The sequence below is a fragment of the Rattus norvegicus genome, chromosome 1 (assembly GCF_021556685.1).
Source record: "Rattus norvegicus strain SHRSP/BbbUtx chromosome 1, alternate assembly SHRSP_T2T, whole genome shotgun sequence".
Classification (NCBI taxonomy): Eukaryota; Metazoa; Chordata; class Mammalia; order Rodentia; family Muridae; genus Rattus; species Rattus norvegicus.
This window is the reverse complement of record NC_141534.1, coordinates 273,505,169-273,523,313: the sequence shown is the minus strand read 5'-3', so window position 1 is coordinate 273,523,313 and position 18,145 is coordinate 273,505,169. Positions and strand designations below refer to the sequence as shown.

At 43.6% G+C, this 18,145-nt stretch overlaps 1 protein-coding gene across 6 annotated transcripts in view; it reads right to left on the bottom strand.

Annotated features, from left to right (window-relative positions):
• Grk5 (G protein-coupled receptor kinase 5) overlaps positions 1–18,145 on the bottom strand; it is a 194,736-nt gene that overhangs the window by 140,249 nt on the left and 36,342 nt on the right. Inside the window, exon 1 of one of the 6 annotated variants that reach the window (XM_087585168.1) lies at positions 12,790–12,852. The exons of 4 other annotated variants lie outside the window; for them this stretch is intronic. The gene's annotated coding sequence lies outside the window, so the exon portion shown is untranslated. Of the gene's footprint in view, positions 1–12,789; positions 12,853–18,145 lie in introns of those variants that run through there. One more of the 6 variants, XM_087585148.1, reaches the window with a different exon arrangement.

The following is an 18,145-nucleotide window of genomic DNA, read 5'->3' as shown; positions in this document are numbered from 1 at the left end:
CCATTTGCCTAAGAATTTCAGGTAGTTGTTTTTAATAGCTGAGTAGTACTCCATTGTGTAAATGTACCACGTTTTCTGTATCTATTCCTCTGTTGAAGGACATCTGGGTTCTTTCCAGCTTCTGGTTATTATAAAAATAGTGGAGCACGTGTCCTTGTTAAATGTTGGAGCATCCTTGATGTTCCACCTTCAAATCCTGCCTCAGCTAATAGGCCATTAGCTTTTAATGACACTTGATACTTCCAAACAGTACAAAGAGAGCCCATTCATGGCTGCATAGAAAGAGGCATGCTTCCTTAAGGAGAACACCAGTCACAGCTCATGCAGACACAGGGTTATCACACAGCCACACAGTCTTCCTCTCCTCAAAGGCTGCTGTTGGCTTTACCCAAGTGGTTCAGTGAGCTTGGGGCTCAGAAAGTAGTAGGTACAGTGTTGGTCCAGCATTCAAGTAAACTTGGGTTCAATCCCTGCATTGCATACACTAGGCATCTTGGTGCTGAGCCTGTAATAAAACACTGTCAAATAAAATAAAATAAAAGTCCCTGTCATCACTCTTGGAGCTGCAGTCTTATACTCAACCCAGATGGTGCCTGCTCTTATAAAGGGATGTGAGAGCCCATTTGTCAAGGAGACAGAGAAACCTAACCCAGTAACTTTATTCCACAGACAAATACCTTTTCAATACACAGCTTAACACTACAAGAGGCATGACCCTGTCACCCTGTCAACAATGACAAGTACCAGAGAACAACCCCACATACAACTGTCAGCAGTTTGCCAAGTCTCAGACACCCTTCAGAATGCAGAACCAACAGGTAGAGATAATGAGACAGTTATTTTAGAAGGAAATGCCAGTAAGTGCCCCCCAAAGAAGCCAGGACATGAAAGTAAATGCCTGGAATCTTGCTTGGGTCTCCCCCAAGAAGCTCCTCCTTCAAAATCCATATGCGCAGGCACTCAACATCTGTCACTGGTTAGCTCTTTTTTTTTTTTTTTCTTGTCGAGGTCAGACATCTCAAAGAGAAGTGTGTGGTTTGTATTTCTGTAGCCATGACAGGGTCCCCTAATTCATCTGGACTCTCTATGTGCTCAGCAGGTAAACATTATAATCTGTCTCCATCTTTGAAAGTGTGTCTAAGTAGACCCGGTCTCCACTTAGCTAGCTGCTAATGGCTAATCAAATTTTTCTTCAAACCAAGTACCCAGGGCTTTCAAATGCAGAAACTTGAAAGAAACTTGGAGAAACCACACAAGAATTGAAGAGGCTGCTGCTTAAAAACAAGAAGCAACTGTAGAGCTCAGCCACCTTCCCACCAACACGCGAATTCCAAACCAGCACTGAAAACCAAGAACCTGGGGGGGATAAAGCCTGGAGAAATGAGTCCTGTCCTGTAGTCAATTATGTTCCATCCACACCTGCACCCTGAGGGTGCCAATGCTGGTTCTTTGGAAAGGCTAGAGAACTAGAGGCTAACACTCTACCCCAAATATAAACTATACATGGAATGACCCACCCTACATGAACTTATTCAAAGTCCTTTGAGAAAGCCTCTGTGAACCTCCAGATTTCACCTCCTAAAACTCCTGACTTGATACACTAAGGCAGGCAATAGACTTCTGCAAGAAATTCCATTTGGAAGGAACCAAGTTTAAATCTCCTTTATATGAGTAGCATCAGCCATGCCCTCCAACATGACCAGCCTCAGAACAGATACTGGTCTGCACTTGGAATACAGACACCATGGCCTCCATTCAAAAACTTACACATAGGGGTTGGGGATTTAGCTCAGTGGTAAAGCGCTTGCCTAGCAAGTACAAGGCCCTGGGTTTGGTCCCCAGCTCCAAAAAAAAAAAAAAAAGAAAAGAAAAAAAGAACTTACACATAAACTCTCCCTCTCCAACTGAGTCTCTCAAATGTAAAGCCACTTCCAGCCTAACTGTGTTCATATTCTGAGCATGGGGAATATACATGGTACCAAAGGGAATCCTAGAAAGATAAAAAAAAATTTTTTAAAAAAACAAATAAAAACAAAAAACACTTTGAAGGTCATAGGAGAGGGACAATTATAGTCCTGTCATTGTATGGTTCCTCCACGAAGCTCTATCCAGCCAGCTTGAGGCCTTCTGATGAGCAGGCCTTCCTGGGTCTAAACATAGGACTACAAAAGACACAGAGAATCTTAAATAAGGGACAGGATCGCCTGTCTGCAATCAGTCTGCTGTCCCTCTAGATTGAAGCATCCAGTGTCCTGTTCATCACTGAGGCCACATTTACTACAGGGATCTGAGTTCATGCTAGCATTGTTCAGATACCTCACAGACAGTGGTGCAGGTAATTCTCCTAGCTGTCTAAAGAAGAGGGCTCTCATATCCCAGATTCATGTGTAAGAAATGTCCTAGGAAACTTATCTCATAAATCTAGAGAGATCCAGGCATGGTTATACACACCTTGAATTCCAGCACTGGGAAAGTCTAGGTCCGAAGCCAGCCTGGTCTACAGAGCTAGTTTCAGAACAGACAAGGCTAGACAAAGAAATCCTATATCAAAAACAAACAAACAAACAAATAAAAATAAAGTAAGCATAAGCCTATGTGAAAACCCAGGCCTGTCCCATTTGGAATCTGTGCCCTTGGCTATCGCCCTGTTGAACAAGCACAGCGCCCCATCTGAAGCAGCAAACTCCAGAATGTTAGGAACCATTTTGGATGAATGGGACAACACTACTATATCCATACAGATCAAACCAGGCTATGAGGTTATGCCCAGGTTCCATCCTGGGTCAAGTGGGTCCTCAGGAAAGTCCTTCCCAGCAAAACCACTGAGACGAACAAGGCACACAAACAAAGCTCAACAGATAATGAAGAACAGGCTCAGGCCAAATTATTTCCAAAGGTCATCTTTGGCTTCATAGCAATACAAATCACCAAGAATATTCATTAGATGAATATTCTAATATTCTAATATTCATCTGCAAAGTCCTAAGGCTTATAAACTACTGGGGCTCAGACCTGAACTCTTGAAAGTCAAATCCAGAGTCTATAAGCTGTAATTCATCATAACCTAGGACTGAAGCATCCCCCCTCCCCGGCTAATCAGAGGCTAGTAACCCCACTGCTGCAGCAGCTGGCAAAAGAAGCCCTCACACCCAGCTCAGGACTCATGGTATGAGTCACCAACAAAGCTCAAGACTCTCCAAGGTCTTCAAGTTCAAGGAATAAATGACTCAGTGTAGCTGCCTCTTGAGGGCTCCAGATTTCTCTTTGTCAAGTATACAGATCTGTATATGTTAAATGTCTGTTTACTAAAGCAAAACAAAAAAGCCAGAGCAGGCAAACAAAATCTGTAGGAAACACATTGTCTCAGGCGTCTCTGGGGTCCACATACAATAGAAGAGAAAAGGCCTCGGAGAGTTCTGCACAAGAAACTACCCTGGGGTTCCCAAACCTAAAGACCACACTGTATCTCAGGGCAGAAAGGAAGAAAGCCTCCAGGACCCTGTACAAGTGCCTGCCGGAGCTCCAGGCTTCCACTGACCAGTGCCCCCAAAGGGTGTGGAGGATGTAGCTGTACATGTGTGGACAGGGTGGGGTTTCCTACAAATACTCCATCCCTCTCACCCTGGCGCCTTCCCAGATCCTCAGTGCTATCTGACCCTGACTGTGTAGCTTACGGAAGCGTCTGTCTACGATTTAGGTGGGTCTTATTATTATTATTAACAAAGATAATATTATGACTAATAATAACACTGGTGACATTTCAAGGGATTTTGCCCTTTCCTTCATCCTGGCTCTCTGGAGGTACAAGAGTTCAAATTCCACAGTTGTGCTCCACTGAAGGCTCAGCATGACAGTTCACTCAAATACAGATGTAATTTCCAGAGATTTCTTAAGAGCTCGAGTGACTTTTCTTTTTTCTTCTTTTAACTAGGCCAATCACACCACTGTTTAAGCTGCTGGACGGAAAAGGCCTATTGTTTTACTTACACCACCCTTAACCTCACACTTGCCCCAAGAAACTGCTGAAATCTCTTAAAAGACCCAGCCCAACCAATTCACATATCAGAATACCTGGCATTTGAAATGTTCAGTAAAAAACAACTGTGGGCAAGGTGAAGTAAACCACACCCAGCAGTGACTAGACCAGCTTATTTGAGAATTGGGGAATTAGTGGGAAGAGACAAACAAGCAAGTACTAAAGGGAATGTACCACATGGAGCTGACTATTGCACAAGAAAGCAGAATAAAGAGGATACTCAGCACAACAGTGTAAATGTTCTGAAGGGAAGGTTTGTGTCAATCCCTGCAGGTCAGTAAGCAATCAAATGATAAGGGGGTGGGGGTGGTTTGAGCACATTCAAAGAACTCAAAGGCCGGCAGGAACAGAAAAGCCAGGAGGCTAACTAGCCTAAGGGAGGCTAACCAGGGTAGCAGGTAGTCAATAACCCAGGCTAGAGCAAGAGATATAGAGAGCAGAATTGGCAGTTCTTGTTAGCCTGACAACTTCTCCACAATTAAAAGTATAATGCCATCTGAATAGGGCTAGCCCAAGGGAAGCCTCTAGAACAGCAGTTCATGACAAGGCTGAACACACATGTCACTACACCACCTGAGGAATCCTGGCACGTATGTTAAGAGCTCAGGATGCTCTCAGGAAACCACTTCCCTGGGGACAGTGGCTCTGGCCACCCACCTGCACCCATTCTTCCCTCCCACAGGAAACTGCACCACCATTGTTTGTTGTTCTGTAAGTCACTCTGATTGTGACAGAAGAGGCCACATGCACTAACACCTCAATAATGGGAAGCATGTGTCAAGTCATCTAATTTCCTGCAAAAACTCCCCCTATGATGAAACAAATACTGCTGACAAAAAAAAAAAAATACCTGGAGGCACACTGGGGTGCAGGACAGGCATAAAAGTGAGACTATAAAGAACAGAGATGAGAGAATGCCACATATTTTTGCCACCACAAGACATCCCCATGGGTCCAAAACTTTGCAAGGTCTCAGAGAGGCCACTCAATTGGAATCAGTACTAGCAAAGAAATTTTAGCTTCTGCAAAATCTGTCTGTAAAATCAAGTCCACTGTGAATAAAAATGAGGACATGGCCACTCCTGGGTATGGTGGAGGAAAAGGTTTTCACTATAGACATGTAAAAGAGAACAGTCCGGGGCATCTAGAAGACTCAGACTGAACCATGAGGAGAGGTGGATGAGTGAGAGAGGAAGAGAAAAAAAAAAAGAGGGAGACAAAAGACCAAGAAGCCAGAGAACCAAGAAAGCGTATGACCAAAATGGCTAGATTATATAGGAATCAAAAGGTGAGGGAAGTAAGCAGCTCAGGAGCTGGAGAGATTTAGGGTAGGGGGCAGAGGTGAGGAGTGTTGAAAGGAAACAAGGCTGTCATATGTATTTTCTGAGCCAGTCATTTATCCCTAGTTTCTTTGGGACACAAGGCCACAATTCCTCCTGGGCCCACATTCTATGAAGCAGCACCTCAGGTTTGTTTAGTTCTGTTTGGTTTTGGTTTTGTTGGTTTGTTTTGCGGACAGGGACTCTTGTAGCCACATAGGCCTCTGGTGATTTGAATGGAAATAGCCACCATATGCTCATAGGAAGTTGCACTATTGGGAGGTGTGGCCTTACTGGAGGAAGTACACATCACTGGGAGTGAGGGGCTTTAGGGTTTCAGAAGCCCAAGTTAGGCCTAGTGTTCCTGCTTCTCCCTTCCTGCTTGCTGCCCGCCGATCTGGATGTAGAACTCTCAGCTACTTCCAGCACCAAGTCTGCCTGAATACCTCCAAGCTTGCTACCATGATGCTTTCGTTTATAAGGTTTGCTGTAGTCATGGTATCCCTTCACAGCAATAAAACTCAAACTAAAACAGCCTCAAACTCACCCTATAGCTGGACCTTGAACTTCTAATCCTCCTGCCTACACCTCCCAGGTACTAATATTATAGGTGAGTACCACCATGATACTTCAGGTTTAGGACCTGGCTGGGTAGTGGGTTGAGAAGTATGCGGGGCTGAGCAGGTCACTGCTTTCAAACACTATTAAAGGTCATATAATCTGACCCCGTCATTTCATGAAAAACATTGCAGACAGTAGTCACTCGGTCTATTTGCTGTAGAACCAAATCTAAACCAGCTCCTGTAAGTAAAGCTGCTGGACTCAGCACAGGAATCACTCTCACCTGACCATGAGAAAAAGCCTAAGGCACAGCCTGTCCCACAACTATAACTCCAGCCACTAGCCTGATACATTACATCTATGCCTCATAGCATCTCCCCAGCCCACAGCACTTTCATCATATCATCCCCCCACATCTACAGCCTGTGGGAGAATAGCTGTTCCCCCATCAAGCGAGCTCTATTCAGACTCCACCTTCCCTGACTCCTACCCCAGCTGCAAGGCCAGAACTCTAGTGCACTGCCCTGGCCAACTCTCCTGATTTACTCTTTAACTTCCTCACCCTGAAAAACATGCAAGTCATGAAAGGGAAGGAAAAGCTCACTGGAGAGCAGCTGAGCATTGAAAGGGCACTCCTTCAAAAAAACAACCACCATTGTTTTTAACAAAGGGGGCTGGGGGGGGGGCAGGGGGACAGGCAGTTTGTGAATCAGGCCTTGTGTAATCCCAGTACTTGGGAGATGAAGACAAGAGGATCAGGAACCCAAAGTCATCCTTTGCAGTATACAAGGGCCAGCCTGAGTTACATGAGACCATGCCTTAATCTACACCCCCGGGCCCCTCAAAAAGAAATTAGACTGTTTGGAGCCACACAACATCCTCAAATAAACTTCCCTAAAACAATCAGAATTGTCCTCTCTCTAGGTGGTCTGAATCTCACTGAGGGGCAAGAAATACTCAAAGGACCTCAAAATTGTATCTGCTAGAGATACAACTGTCTGATGGACCAGGGGTCCCACATTTGCAACTCAGCAGAACCAGCACTCCAACAGTGATGTTGGTCACCTCTCAGCTGCCTGACAAAGCTCCACAGTCAGGGAGTTTAAAGAACAGGAAGTTGTGGCTCACAACCCCAGAGGATGCAATCCAAGGTCAACGGTTAAGGACACACAGCAGCTGGCCATCTTTTCCATGATGGGGAAAGTTGGGTGGGAGGGAAAGAGGCCAATATTTCAGAGAAGCAGAGCCAGGAGCTCTCAGGAGAGGGAAGGGAAACTAGAGACAACCAATGACTCCACTAGCCCCACCCACAACTAAGCAGCAGCCAAATTCCCTAGAGTTGTTTGTTTACTGAAGCCAGCTGGAGTTGAGTTCCTGTCACTTCTACCCTACCTAATGGCAGTCGTCTTGCTGGACTTGAGGAAAATCAGGCTGTGAATTGACACAGAAACGAGACACAGGTGCTCATGGCGAGTACAGGAGGCAGCATGAAAGCAACTCATTGTGACAGCATTACCGAGGCTCTGCAGGCCTGTCAATTGTAGAGTAACGCTATGAGCCTCTCTCCACGATTTACCTCCCTCCCACCATCTGTCTTCCCTTTCACAATGCCCATGAAGTTAAAGGAAAAGGCCCACAGTAATTCACCCAGTTGATTAAAAATTTGGGGACAATTAGGAAGAAAAGAGCCTGATCCAAGAGATTTAGGATCCTCCTTGACTAGGGGCAATTAAACCTTTAAGTTAGAAAAGCTGACATAGGCCTGATAGCACATTGCCTGTTACGGTGGAAGATCTAGTGTTCAAGAGTGAAACTGCCTCAAAAAATAAAAATTTTTTTTGAAGAACTATAAATCTTTCTTTCCCTAGCTCGTAAGTCTATAAGAATTCAGTTCCTTGGTGCCATATTCCAAATACCTGTGATTATAGCTACCTGGTGGTTGCTTCTATAACAATCGGGGTAGGCACAGAATATTTTTCATCATCTTTAAAGATTCTATTTACACATCACTGTCCTTAGCTCTATGACATACTCCCTAGTCCAGCCAATGGTTTATTATGGCTACAGGTGGCATCAACTAAGGGCTCTGCCAAGAGCAAGGATCTATTGATTTCAGCCGTGAGGAAAGTCGTGGGAAACAGTCAACTGGGCAGCAAGCGGGAGCATGGGATGAGACACATAATAAGCAGAGATGATGTGAAAGTACCACCAGTAAGACAGAGCCACAGTAAAAGAGGAAACCTAGAGAGCAGCAGGTAAAGGGAGCCATCTGGTACCTGGGGAAAGGGCCTATCCTGCCACACCTGAGTCAGACTAGCAAACACCCTTCAACCGTGACTAGTTGACACAGGTGTGCCAGGGAATGAATGACGCCCCCACAGCAGCCTTAGCTAACACTGGGGACTGGTTTCCACAGACCCAAATGCATAGGCCCTAGGTTGGGAGAAGAGTTTGAGGTAACTTCTCATAAAGTGACAGTTACCCAAAAGGTTAGCGACTCTGATTATACCCCCTTTATTAGCATCCTTTCTTCTGTCACTTTCCAGTGCCCTACTGTACTTCCTGGGATTGTGCCCCCAAATACAGTTCTTACATGCAAATTATTGTCTCTGAGTCTCCATTTAGGAAACCCAAACTGAAACAGGTATGGTAGGCAGAATGCATCTGTGTACTTGCAACTAAATAACCAAATACAAGTTGGTTCTGCTCAGTGTTAAGAACAGGAAGATAATAAAAGATATATTTCACATATCGTTGATGGGCATACAGCCTGCACCACTCCAAAAGAAACAGCTTGAAAAGTTCCTTCCAAAGTTAAACATCCACCTACTAACCGACCAAGCATCCTACTCCTAGGTATTTACCCAGTTGAAATGTTTGCAATGTTTATAACAGTTTTATTCAAAACACCAAAAAGTTGGAAACAATCCAAATGTCTTTCAACTGGAAAAGAGATTTTAAAAAACAAATGAACAGTAAATTAGCACTCAGAATCCAAAAGGAGCCAGCACAAGAACATGGCCCACCCTCAAATGCTGTACTGGGTGACAGGAAGCAGATAAGACATGGTCAACAAGAGAAAAGCCATGTCTGGTACTAGAAACCTAGCTCCCTACTCTATGCTAATGAAATGTCGTTATTTTACAACATCTCATTATTAAACTAGCATAATCCCTATCGACAATCTATAAACGTTTGTCCTTATAGCCACAGATAACTGTAGTCTTCACCTCTCTTCAAAGAAACTATTAGTAACAGAGATCATTACAGAAAACCACGACCAATCAAAACACCGAGTTGTGAAGTCCTATCCCAGTGCATACATCTACCAAACGTTCCTACACCAGCGGCCCAGGGAACATTGCAGAGGGGTGGTAGAGAGATTGCCGAGAGACAGAGGATGAGGGGGCTTGCTGTTAGACTGTGTCTTCTAGTAACAGAAGCTACACCCAGAAAGTCTCATCAACGACTTCCTAAACATAAGCTGAACAAGAATGACACCAAAGCACATGCCAAACTGGACATAGGAAAGCCTGTAGGTCCTTAACCCTACATAAAGAACTTTAGACAACCAAGGAAAGCTGGGCACAAGAGAAGTGGTCTTTCCCAGAGAACAGTACCGCAACTGGTTATTCAGTGCCAAATGATCAACCCTGAAAACATACATACAAGTAAATAATACATAATACAGACTGAACAGGCTATGTTAGGAATATATGAGCGTATGCATAAGTGCATGCAATAAGTAAAAAAAGAGGCCATAAATTTGAAAGAAAGCCAGGGAGGGATTTGGAAGGATGAAAGGGAAGGGGAATATGTAACTATTATTATAATCTCAAAAATAAATTTATGAAAGCTATGTGTGGTAGCGCATGTTTGTAATACTAGCACTCGGGAGACAGAAGCAGAAGGGTCAGAAGTTCAAAGTCACCCTCAGCTAGAGAGTTCAAGGCCTTTCTGGCCCCCCACCTTACAAATGAAAAAAAAAAAAATACTGTGTAAACACATCCCAGTATACTGTCTGCAAAGGAAAGGTGGGCAGAGGAAACCAATCTTTCTTTGACATCAAGAGATGACTGAAGACCATGACCTTAAAGGAGTCACAGTCTCCTGCTCCCTCAGTTTCTCCTTTGTTTACAATGGGCTCACTGACCACAATGACCTTTGGGATCCTCCAACCCAAGACACTAGGTGACTGTAAAAGTAGTTGCCCAAGTCACTCAGAATTAAAGGAGAGTCATTTCAACCCATGTAGTTCATTCTCTCCTACCATGGTTTGGTCTGAGTTAAAAGAAGCTGGAAGAAACTCAATGCCCAGTTAATGAAGCCATAAAATTCTCTATTAGGTGTCTATCTTCCTGAACTTTCCTCTTTTACCAGGAAGCCCCACAAAGGGCCCACGTTTGTATCTAGCTGGAAATTACTGTGCCCTTGAAAATGCATGTGTACCTACCTACACTCAGAAGACAAAGTACACCAGGAACTCAAACACCCAACACCTGGAAATCCCTTTCCACCATAGAAAACTCCCAGAGGCTTCTGGGAGGTGCTACATTTTTCTCAATCCTGAATGACCCTCACAATGCCCCAAGTTGGGAACCAGAAACTGAAAGTGGAGGCATTAAGTCCACATTCCTGCTTCTTACTAGGACATTTCTGGTTGTGGATCAGGAAAAGGATAAAGTGGAATAACTTCACTGAAAGGAGGCCTGGGCAGCAAGGGGTCAGAGTACAAAAATCCATCAACTGCTGATGCCTCCTGAATATCAGTGGAGGCAGCCAGCCTCCACCCCTACCAAAGACCCTGCCCCAATCTTTCCCTTTACAAGATATGGTCTCTAAAGCAGTCTTGTGTTATGCTTGTGTGGTCGTGTGTGTGCATATATGTGTGTATACATTTGTGTGTGTGCAAGTGAACTACATTCCAGACATATAGAGGTGGGAACCTCTCTACCTTGTTTTTGAGGCAGGGTCTCTTAATTAAACCTGAAACTCATCAACTGACTAGGCTAGTTGGCCAACTAACTCTAGGAATCTGCCTGTCTCTTCCCTTCCAGCACTGCAGTTATAGACCCATGATGTCAGGCTTTGCATGGGTGCTGGAGACCCAAACTCATGTCTTTATGATAACACAAAAAGTACTTTACTGACTAAACAATCTCTCCAGCTTCTCTAGAACGGTCTTGCTACCCACACAACCCAGCCAGGTAGATCCCTGGCTGCCTCCCTTCCCCACACAATATGATGCACTTCATTCTGCCAAACCAGGGCACAGCTGCCCAGGTATGGCCCTATCTCAAGACAGGGTGAGAGTGAAAAAGGACAAATGGCCCAACACTTGGGGGAGGGCTGAGGATTAGAAATGCACAAGCCATAACAGGGCACAAATTCAAAACTACCAAAATCTACGCCAAAGGTTCTCGACTCCCACCCTGAATGGTTTTGCCATCTGGCAGTATTTGCAGTCAGTTTGGGTTGTAATGATGAAAATGATGTTCCTGGAATCCAGTGAGTAAGACCAGTGGCGTCAATAAACACTCTACAATACGAAGACCAAAGGATTCCACAGTTCCAAACAGCAACAATGCCAACGTTAACACATGCTTCATAGGTGTCTGTCTTTTGGAAGTTTTTTTTTCTTCTTTCATTCATTTCCTCAGACACCTTTCATTATTACTTTGTAGGATACTGAAAGAAAATAACATGGCAGTACAACAACTATTGAGAAATACTTAAGACCTGATGAAGCACTACTTTTTCCTGTTATGGGGACTTAGTGGCTGGTCCGTAAAAGGATAGGTGCACCATTTGGGAAACAGATAACCATACAAACAGACTTAGGCTGGCATTCCAAGGGCGTGCTTAATAACTGAATAGCCATCAACACACAACACAGCCTTTGGTGTGCAGGACGTAGCCTGCTTTGTGTTTTAATGTGGTTCTAATCAGGGAATCATGATACATTCATTGTTCCTCCAGGAAATTCTGTCAAACGTTTTGCATTCCTCATAGAGAACTATTGTCTATGCAAATTAAGAGTCCAAGTTTTAAAATTCAGACTGGGCATGTAACATTTTTTTGTTTCCTTAATATCATCATGAAGAAAAAAAAGACAAAGAGGAGGAAAGAATGCAAATGTTCTTCTCTCAAAGTACACACAAACCCAGAAACATTTTCCCCTCCTGCCCAAGGTCAGGAATGTAGGGTAAATTTGTTTTGTAGACATGCCAATGGAGCATGAGAAGGTCTGTTGAAAAGGCCTAGGACAGGGTACAGGAACAAACCTAAGAATAGCCTTTCCCTCAAGAAGGGTTATCTATTAGAGCAGCATCATTCTCGGCATGACTGAGCGGCACAGACTATGACACAGGGGATCCAGAAAACACAGCAACACGAACCATTCCAAATCCTCTTGACTCAGAACCAGAGGAAGGAAATAAGCCACACCCTCTGACATTCACTTCTGCTTTTTCACATGGCTCTGACCCAGTTATCAAGATGTGATTTGGAAACTATGCAGATGGGAAATGTAGCATGTCTGACACCTCCTTCAACCTTTCTGGAAGCAGGGTGGGTGGAGTAGAAAGCATCATAGCCCCCTCCAGGCACCCATCTTTTACATTTAGTTTCCAGACAACGATGGGGCTCATTTACTCTGAACTCTTTAGTTTCTTCATCTGTAAATGTTTTTAAGATTGCAGGGCCTAAGCAGAGATCTTCTCTCAACAAAAAGAGGAGCAAGTTCTGGCTAGAAGAAAGCACTTTCAGGTCTGGGCTTGAGGTTCTGAGGGCAACTATGGCCATGAAAAGTCAGGTAAGAGGTACAGATCCATCTCTGAAGTAGATCTACGGAAGGAGGTCTGCAGGACCTACCAACATGGCGTTTACCAGCAGGATTGCTTCCAGGTGTTGGTGATGAGCATGTTTGACAATAATCTGAAGAAGAGAAAAATGAATCCTAGTGTTCAGCTCACTCTCTCTACTTTATACAGTCCACAATCCCAACCATGAAAATGTTCCTATTTCCATCACAACTAAGACGATCCTCCACAGACATACCCACAGCCCCATCTCCCAGGTGATTCTAGGTTCTGTCATGTTGACAACTGACACTAAATTATAAGCACTAACTTGCCCTGTGTCAGGGGTCAGCAAATGTTCTCTGCAATAAACCCAATGGTATAGGTCGACCATATGGTCTCTACTGATCAATCAACCCTTCTGCTGCAACTCACAGACAACATATCAACAAGTAAATTGACTCTGTCCCCACTAACTGTACTTATAATGATGAATTCTGAATTTCATGCTTAGAAAACTATTCTTCTTTAATTGTTTTCTCTGTTTTTACAGCCATTTAAAAATCAATATCTAATTCTTAACTTTCAGGGTATACAAAAGCATAAGAATAGACCAGGCCAGAAGGGCTAGTGTGCCAATTCCTGCTCAGCTCATTCACTGGAAGTACTGCTTCAAAGCCAGGCAGTCCAAGCATTCGTGCATTAACCATTTCTTACTCTCATTAATTCATCTAATAGAAAAAGAAATAATAAGAGACTGACAGCATTTAGCTATGGATGTGAGGCAGTGATGGTTTGAATCTGAAATGCCCCAACTCAGGTGTTTGTTTTGAACGCTTGTCCTCCGGTGGTGGCACTATTTTGGTAGAGTGTAGAACCTTTTAGGTGGTGAGAGATAGCTGGAAGGTCACTAAGAATGGCTCTACCTGTCCACTATATGCACTCCTAGTTCGTGGTTATGAAGTCTTCTTCATTCTCTAGGTGCTCCTATCTCCATGAACCCAATCTAACATGTTCTTTTCAATATGATGGACTGAAACCCTCTGAAAACTATGAGCCAAGATAAGTTGTCAAGTATTATGGTCACATAGAAAAAAATCACCCTGAGTCAGGTAACACAGATCCATAAAGATAAACGTGGTATATATTCACGTATAAGAGGATATTAGCATTAAGTAATTAACCAAGCTATAATCCATAGATGCAGAGAAATTAGGTAAAGAGAAGGGGTCTAGGGAAAACTCAGGGATCTCCCTGGGAACTAGGATAGATTTTATGGGCAGACTGGGAGATTGTAAGGATGAGAGCAGGGGATCAATTGGGAGGGGGAGATGGAGTAAAGGGAGAGAGTATAGGAGAAGATGGCTGGAATTGGGGTGGCACTTGAGGGGGAGTGTAGAACAATGGAAACTTCCTGGAATCTATGAAAGTAATCCTAATGAGGGCTCTGAGTAATGGGGGATATGGAATTTCAACTGCTTGGTCTCTTTTAGCCAAGTGAGGTGTCCAGTGGTGGGACTAGGTTGCAGTCAATTAAATTGTTCGTGAAGGGAGTTCCATGAAAATCTCCAACCAACCTAGGCTGTTGCTAAGACAAAAGGGTGCTCTCTACAAAGTGACAGTGAGGTCTCATTGATGAAGACAACACCCACACAACTCACTGAACATGGAGAAGCCAAGATGGTGCCTACATGGAGTCCTCATCCCTATTTTCTAATCTCTTTGATTACAGGAAAGTACTCTGCAAGTAACTGAAAGAGATATATGGACACCAACCCAGCCATAAAACCTGTCCTGTCTGCATAATATGCTAGGGCAAAGGTGGCACAGAACTTGTGGGAGCAGCCAGTCAGTGTTTGATTTGACTTAAGGCCCAGGCCACGAGAGGGAATCCACAAGAATCACTGCTTAGGTAATCAAGAACCAGAGACCAGAGACCAGATGACCCAGAGAACTAGGGTAAAACCAAACACTGTTGATCTTAAAAAACAAAAACAATAAAATGGTTCCTAATGATACTCTGTCTTACTTATAGATCAGAGAGGCTTCACCTGGGCAGCAAATAGGAACAGATGCAGAGAGTCACTGCCAGATATTATGCAGAGAGTGTAAATTGGGGGTCTCCATCAAATTCCTCCCCTCAGAGTTCACAGAATCTTACAAAGAGCCAGAAAGAATATAAGAGCAAGAGGGGATGAAGGTCACTAGGAGAACAGGCCCTCTGAATAAACTAAGCAAGGCTCATATGAGCTCAGAGACTGAAGCAGAAAGCACAGGGCCTACGCCATCTACCCCAGTCCTCTGCATAAATAGAGTAGCTATTGCTTAGTATTTTTATGGGACTCGTGACTATGAGAATGAGTGACTCTCTGGTTCTTGTGCCTGCTCTCAAGACTCTTTCCCTCCTGTTGGGTTTCCATGTGATAAGATAGTTTTTCCTTCAATATGGTATTTTTTGCTTGGTCTTACTATATTTTGTTTTGTCATATTTGGTTGTAATACTTAGAAACCTGTTCTTTCCTAATGAGGGACAGAAAGAGAGTGGATCCAGAGGAGAGGACAGTCAGGGAAGAACTAGGAGTATTAAAGGAGGGAAACTATAATCAGGATATATTGTATAAAAAAAGAATCTATTTTCAATTTAAAAATGTAAATAAATGAATAAACTGACAGTGAAGGGGGAAATAAAAATATTATGGTCACAGAGATGTCAAAGAATTTGATGATCAAACACTCAACTAGCATGTGACAGACCTCAGTTTTCTCTCTAGTGGAAAAAAGAAAGAAAAAGGATGGGGGAGGGGTGAAAACAGGAAGGAAGGAAATGATTGAGTCAATTATGAATAGAATGCACCCATGTACACATAGGCAGATATGAGGGAGCTCTGCACATTTATGTGAAAAAAAGCAAGCCTGCGATCAATACACACATCCAGATACTGTTTATATTTTTAAAAATAAGGGTAGAGGTAAGAACTTTGCCTAGAAAAAAGGAATTCCCTGATATGTCTGAGGCTATGATTAGATACCCAGTACTACATACTTGCATGAATGAATGAATGAATGACCACTAACTGTGTGTTATGTGTGTATACAGTACACATGTTCTCACATTCAATATTTGGAAAAAGTCTCACAAGGCACACCACTAAACTTCAGCAACCACAGGGAGCAGAGACCTGCATGTATGCTTTGATGCAACCCTAATCCTCATGCCTTTCCTATCCCAAATACATCCTTTTCTCTTACACAATAAAAGAGAAAAATAGTGTTTCTAGCCATAAAACCAAATTTAGGAATATATTTGAAGCACTCTGAGCCCTTTGGCATCTACCCCAAAAAACTGAACAAAAAACTGGTTACAATTAATTACACAGGACAAAGACATTCTTCCCAGAGGGGAAAACAAACAGAGGCTCTATGACAAGAAGTGAACACAGCTAAAACTCCCTATCCTCAGTCATTTTTAATTGCACTCCAGCTTTCTGGAAATACCAACCTTCAAACCAAGGTCATTAGTTTAAAAACTGCCAAAGTTTTCATCTGGGGTTTGATACCCAGGCAAAATCATCTCTACTGCATAAACTCTCACTTTGGAAATTACTTTGGTTTGTCCCCCGGGGAACAAGCAAGGATCACTGGGAGGAAAGTCGTCCCTGTGGAAATAAAATTTCCCTCAGTGACAATTTTTAAATCAAGCCTTCAGGTCCTTGTATGTTGTTGGGAGATTCATACAGTCACATTTTTTTGTTTGTTTGTTTTGTGTGGAAGAGCACATTCCTTCTCCCCCAGCTGACCAGGTTTGCCATTTTCCATTGCGCTTATTAAATGCATCTTATTCAAATGGAATGTTCTCAGAGTTTACACCCTTCCCGGGCCTAGAGCTGGATGACTTCGGACGGTCACATAGATCCCCAAGCTTCAGGGTGCCTCGATATATACCTAATTACAGCTGCAGAAAATGCAGTGCTATATTTAGTTATGAAAAGTTCACACTAAAGGCCGCAACATTTAAGAGGGTAGATCTCAGGGGGTTGGGGATTTAGCTTAGTGGTAGAGCGCTTGCCTAGCAAGCGCAAGGCCCTGGGTTCGGTCCCCAGCTCCGAGAAAAAAAAAAAAAGAGGGTAGATCTCACTGTTTAAAACTACTCTCTCTATGCACGTAAAATAAATTTTTTTATAACAGGATATATGGTTGCAAGCAAAAAAACAAAACAAACAAACAAAAAAAAAAAAAAAACCTGAGTTTGATTACTGAAACTCACGTAGAAAGCTAGGCATGGAAGTGCATACTTATAATCACAGTGCTGAGAAGGCAGAGACTAATGGATCTGGGGGGCTTGCTCACCAGCTAGCCTGGCCTATTCCATGAGCCCCTGTTTAGTAAGAGGCTATCTCAAAATACAAGCTAGATGACACACACTTACACACAGGCAGGACCAGCACCCAGATCTGACCTGGGGGTGGGAGATAAGTCTACTTTCTGATCTTAACTGACACCTAGGAGTTGTGGACCAGCCTTTCTCTGGACCAACAGCAATAGGAGCTAACAGGAGGCAGAGTCTAAGGGTGTTAAAATGCAGCCCTTCTCAAAGAACTCTCCAAACCCTCCCATTAAGAGCTGTGAGGGCCTTCTGTTGACCAAACAGGAAGTGGTTTCAATCCCCAGCCCTACCTGGTCAGGAGAGTGCAGAAGAAAGCTTTAAACCTCATTTAAGTGTGCCACATTAATTAAGTTGGCTACCCAACTATAGCCACTGCCAAAACTTGCAAGACAAAATCTCTCCTGGCCAAGGCTAGATTAGACTGTCTCTCTGTGGTCTCTGATGTCCCTTCTTGGACACCCTTACAGATCCTTCTTGAGAAGCTGGGCACAACAGATACCCTTTAGATGAGGCAATTCTAATTTCTCACTTTTCTGCTGGGTTTCACTATGATTTCTAGCTATTTCTCACTCGTGTGTGTGTGTGTGTGTGTGTGTGTGTGTGTGTGTGTGTGTGTCTGCCTGTCTGAGTGGGGGAAGGGAGAGAGAATGTGCTTTTAGTCCTCCAATTAGTCCAAAAGTGAACAACATGGTTCAGAGATGTCTTTCCTATTACATTAAAATTGTGGCTGAGATTAACATGCTTTTTAAGCCTTGATCATATAACACAGTGTGTGGTGTACTTTTCTGTAAGGGGTAAGATGAATCTTCTAGGCTATGGGCAATATTGCAGCCATCAATTCTACCACTGTAGCACAGAAGCAAAACACACAGATGTGACCCTCTGCTGCCACCCAAGCAGGAAAGCTTGGATTTCAATGTCTACTGGGCGCCCTTCCCCGTCCCTTAACCTCTTCCCTACCCCTATCCCGCCCTCTCCCTCTCCATCCCTCCCTCATTCACTCACTTACTCCAGGGTTTCTTTGTGGAGCCCTGAATGCCCAGAA